Source organism: Sorghum bicolor, chromosome 1 (genome assembly GCF_000003195.3).
Source record: "Sorghum bicolor cultivar BTx623 chromosome 1, Sorghum_bicolor_NCBIv3, whole genome shotgun sequence".
NCBI lineage: Eukaryota > Viridiplantae > Streptophyta > Magnoliopsida > Poales > Poaceae > Sorghum > Sorghum bicolor.
The window spans coordinates 30,697,345-30,703,121 of record NC_012870.2 but is presented as its reverse complement, the minus strand read 5'-3'; the positions used below and the strand labels follow the sequence as shown (position 1 = coordinate 30,703,121).

At 40.0% G+C, this 5,777-nt stretch overlaps 1 pseudogene; it reads left to right on the top strand.

The window, feature by feature from the left end:
• On the top strand, nucleotides 738–1,613 carry LOC8062782 (annotated as a pseudogene).

Sequence of the window (5,777 nt, the reverse complement as noted above, 5' to 3'; positions counted from 1 at the left end):
CTTGTGAACTTGTGGACATGGACTGTGAGCCGCTTGTGTTTGGTGTTGAATCGTGGTTTCTGGTATATATATATATATATATATATATATATATATATATATATATATATATATATATATATATGCATTGTTGTCTAGATGGGGTAAAACAAAAAAAAAGAATTTTCAGAGTTGGCTTTGCCGAGTGGTCATGGCACTCGGCAAAGACATGTTTTAATATTATAATACCGAAATAATATTAAAATATGTCTTTGCTGAGTGCTGAGATAGGGCACTCGGCAAAGAAAATACTGAAAAAAATATTAAAATAAGTCTTTGCCGAGTGTTGCACTCGGCAAAGAAAGTTTTTAATTTTAAAAAATAAAACTTTTTGCCGAGTGATGCACTCGGCAAAGAAAAAACGGCGTGACCTGCCCGGTAGATGGCATTAAATTTTTACCGAGCGTCACCAAGGCACTCGGTAATTTCTTTGCCAAGAGCCCGCATTTTGGCACTCGGTAAAGCCGGCTTTACCGTTAACATCTTCGCCGTAATTCTTTGTCGAGTGTTGCACTCGGCAAAGGCTTTGCCGAGTGCAGTTTCACCTTTGCCGAGTGCTTTAGACACTCGGCAAAGAATCAGCCTGCAGTAGTGCGCGCTTCACCTTCTCATGGCGCCGTTCTCACATCTTCTTCCGGCCGTGCCGCTTCTCCTCATCCTCCTCGGCGCCACGGTGACCCCCACCGACGCGGGCACCGATGGCGGCAACGCTTGTTCGCCTTCAGAACGTTCTGCAGATAATCGACGCATCAGACTACGGTAAAAACTAGCTATACTCCTAATTAGTATTTGTTTCTTGTGCAAACTAACTAAAGCCCATATATAGACTATCCTTCAGCTGATCAGTCACAGTCAGTGGATCGATCGTCGATCTAAGCGAAAACTCGTGTAACAGATCAGCGTAAGATCATGGAAAGTCGGTGTTCTACGTCGGCGAGATCGGTGTCAATGACTACTTCGTCGCCCTAAGCAACAACTCCGTCGATGTCGCGGTTAGCCTGGTGCCACACATCATCGACACCATCCGTTCAGCCCTGACCGTAAGCATCTGAGTCCACAAAACTGCTCCCCTCATCTGTTAATAAACCTGCTGCGCGCAGACCATGATCGCTGCCGGGGCGAGGACGGTGGTGGTTTCAGTTTCAGGGATGCTACCAAATCGGCTGCGAGCCGCAGAAGCTGGCTGCATCACGCGGTTCATCAACGCACTCGCCGAGCACCACAACCACATGCTGAGGATGATGCTCAGGGAGCTCCGGAGCAACTACGGCAGGTCCCTGACCCTCCTCTACGCCGACATGTACCGCCCCGTGGTCAAGGCCATGGCGTCCCCGGCCCTGTACGGTTTCGGCGACAGGCCACTGGCCACGTGCTGCGCGGGCGGTGCTGGCCCTAACAACTTCAACTTCATCGCGTTCTGTGGCACGCCGGCGTCGACGACGTGCGCCGACCCGTCCAAGTTTGTCTCCTGGGATGGGATCCACTTCACCGAGGCTGCCAATAGGTTCTTCGCTCGTAACATGATCAAGGGACTGCTAAGCCGTGGTCGTGGGGAGTACGTTGCAACTGATTGATTTTTCTATGTTCGCGAGTCATATCAACCTACATTTCCTATATAGTTGATCGCAAAAAAAAAAAAAAAATCCTATAGTGTGAAATTCTTCTCGTGTAACAAGGATAAGGGCGCTCTCAATGTTAGAAACTACATATAGTTTCTATACGTATTAATTTTTATAGACACTATATATAGAAACTATGGTCTCAATAGATAGTTTCTATACAATATTTTTTTATCCAATCATATTCATTCTCTCTCTATTCTTAACCAATCATATCACTTCATGTCTTGAATTTTGTGTGGACATGGTTTCTAACTTAGATCTAGTTTCTATGATTTTTGCTCTTTCTCTTCAATAATTCTCCTACCATATTAACAAAATGCTTAAGTGACACTATAATTAATATCTATAGAAACCACGATGGTTTCTATATTAGAAGTGGCCTAAGGGCACTCACAATGCAGACTCATTCATAGTGTCTAAAGTTATTTATTACCTCGAACAATGTGGACTTGGAGTCTAAATAAGACTTGAAGTCTTATTTTTTCTACCTCTTTCTTCAATAAATATGCTGCCACATCAGCAAAATACTATAAATAATGTGTAATTAAGTGTTTTGGACTATGTGATAGAGTCTTGCATTGTGAGTGCCAGATTTGATTTTCGAAAATCTTCCGATCCAAACATACATGCAGACGAGAACAGCCAGCCGACGTTTTCCGCCCAAGCCCAACTACGTTTCCCACCCAATCACGGAGATTAGCGGCCCACGGTCCACGGAGTACAGTTAGCCCACGGATCACAGCTACAGCTCCACAGACATAGTAACGTCATGTAGAAGTGTTTTTTCTGTTTTCTTGATAGGCTGGTAGTTGTCTGCTTTTTTCTTCGTCTTTTTTTTTTAACGCCTGGTAGGCTGTTGCGTTAATTTGTGTTTTTTATTTCTTACATTTGTTTTCCTTTTTGTTTTTTTCCCTCCTTTTGTTCACGTAGTATTGTGTCATGTTTCTATTTATTTTTCTCTATCGACGTTTTATTTTATTATTTTTCAATTTGTCTTTTGTCTATATTTTATTAATTTTGTTATTTATTTATTTATTTATTACTTTCTATATTTTTCATAGCATACGCTATTTATTTTCTTATTTTCTATTCTTTGTTATTTTACTCTAAATAATTATTTTATTTTTCATGTACACATTTATTTGTTATGTTCTATACATTTATCATTTTGTTATTCATGTTTTATATGTATTTTTATTCTTTGCAATTTTTTCTCCAATTGAGTACGGAATACTTTTATTGTTTACTTTATACTTTTTATATTATTTTAGATATATGTAATGTTCTATGATATATTTCAGTCTGAACCATCGGGCGGGAGCCACATGCTCATGATTTTCCGCATAGTACTTCTCACATGCTGATGATTTCGCACTATACTTCTGGCGTAAAATCACTCCAGCGATGCATGTGGCGGACAACGGAGCACATATACAGTTTCACTAAGTGCCTAACTTTTATATTTTTTATTCTTTATTACTTAACTAGCAAATATATCCATGTGTTGCAACGGAAGAAAAACATCAAATAAATGTTATATATCTATTGATATTTGTTCTTTTTATAAAATTTAAAGTCAATAATTTATTTTATTGATAACCATGACATCTATGGTATTAGGTAGTTAATATTTACAATAATAAATATATTTATTTAATAATAAAAATAGAAATTAGTTAAATCTTATCTTACTCTAATATTACCTCTTAATATACCTTAGTATTATATTAAAACATAAGAAGTTTGTTGCTAGCTTTATTTTTTTTATTTAGAATAGGATTCCTATGAAATATGATATATTAGTTAAATTTGTGTAGATTATGAACACATGAGCTTACGAAGGATGGATCGAAATCCTCTAACATACTCGTTTCTATGTAAGAGGGACGTCCAACGCTTCTGCACCGCCGCTGCGCCATCCGACGGCCATTGGACGACACACAGCAAATAATCACAGAAACGATCCAAATGTTGCGTCGGCCCATATACTTGATGCGGCCAACGTTCAGAGCACAAACATAGTGGGAGAAGGACGCTCAGCATCAGGCAGTCACCGCCGCCGTAGTGCCTGTGAAGATGGCTGGCCGCTGGCAAGCTACTGCTGCTCGTGGCCTCCCCGACGTGCTGCTTGCGGCCTCCCCGGCGCTATAGCAGGCAAGCATATCCCAAGAAAATTTCTCTCCTGCAAGGCTCTCATCCTCCGCAAAGGAACGGAGTGCTCCAGTCACTCGTTGTTGCCGCATTTCTCATGAAGATGGCCGCCGGCCGGCTACGCTGCTGCTCATGACCTCCCTCGGCACTGGAGTAGGGAAGCCAGTCTCGGGGAAGGTGCTCTCCTCCACCGCCCTCATCCTTCGCCTTGCTATCGGCTCATCCTCTGCATCTTGAGAAGCTGAAGTCCAATATTCAGAGTTTAGATTGCCGTGACAAGACAACTCCAAAGTTCAGACTAGAGTAGACAAGTAGTAGTGTCGAATTGCCTTGTGTAACTGATGTGAGTTGAGATTGGGGCTCAACTTTGTCTGTCATGATTGAATAATTTTTGCTAATTTAAGGTATACATATTATGAATTTGATACGCAGTGTTGTTGTGATGTTTTGATTTGAGAACTCTGAAGGGAAGAATGGTACCAATTCTACTTGAATGCTCATTTGAACATAGCAAAAGAAAGCTAAATATGTGTACAGAACTAGAGTTTTTACTTTCACGATGCTTGCCAAATGGCAACAAAAAGCCATATTTGTCCACCTGAGAGCATATCATCTAGCACCAGACAACTGATTTATGGCAAAAGAAACCTAAATATTTATATCCACATGGGAGCATCATCTATGTTGGATACAGTTCTGATACTTTAAAATAGCTCTTCATGACAACATCACCAGAATCTAGACAGGAGGTCATTGGTCATCGGTTCCTGTAAGTTAAATGAAGAAGTAAGTTCTTTTTTAAAAAAATATTATCTCAAGATTTGTAAAATAGCTATATGAGCATATTACCATCAACATTTGAGTGAAGCTAACTTGTGCTCGTGCTTGTGCTTGTGCACCACTTGAATTAGAGGGTTCAGGAAACAATGGACATAATCCCTCATGTGCTTGTGCTCCACCACTAACTGCCTCTTGTTCATGTACAACATCATTATTACCTGCTTCGTTAAACTGAGATGTAGCTTTGTTTTCCCTCTTTTTTCTAGCCTTGTGCTTCTTATCAAGCCATGTTCTTTTCCGTTTTGAAGTTTTTGTTTGGACATCCTTTTTCTTTAGGCTAGCATTAATCAACAAGTTATTTGGTGGACTAGCATTTGCGGGAGCTGTACATGAATCATGAAAAGTGCTTGTACTTGTATTGATCTTTTCTGCCATTTGCTTCCCAAGGATGTCAAGTGTGTTGTCCACTAACATTGTGCACTCAGGGGAGTAAGCTGCTTGATGTGCCAAATTGAGAAATTTGTTGGACATATATTTGAACCGAAGCATAGCATCCATCTTAGGATTTTCAATTATGTTTCTCCCTTGGTTGTCTTGTATAGTTATGGTTCGTGCTTCCCGTGTCCAACGCTTTAACACGTATTGTGATGGTAGTGACTTGATATTCATCAAATCAAGGACCTTAAGGGCATGGCTACATAATATTCCAATTCTATCAAACTGCCTGTAGCTGCATACAACCGTTTCCTTCAAAGGATCACCGACAACTTTATATTCCTCCTCATATGTAAAATCTCCTACTACATATTCATTAATACCATCTAATGCTTTGGTGCAAGCTGCTAAGGATCTTTCATATTCACCTTGAAAGCTTCAAATATAATAGGTGTGTACAGCTTACTAGCTTGCACCAACATAGGTGGTGGCCTTATCATACATAATTTCGGCATTTTTTCCTTGAATCAAATTCTGAATTTAGTATTATTCCTTTTCCCTTGCACGACCCTTTCAAAACGTCTAAAGAATCGGATCATATCAAAATCAGATTTGAAATGGATTTTCAAATCATTGTTCAGACTCTCACTCAATTGTGTACTTCTCATTCCTAAAGTGAAGATATCTTTCATGTAACATTCAGCCCATTTCTCTTTGAACTTGTAAATACTGTCTAACCAAGTTTGCTGG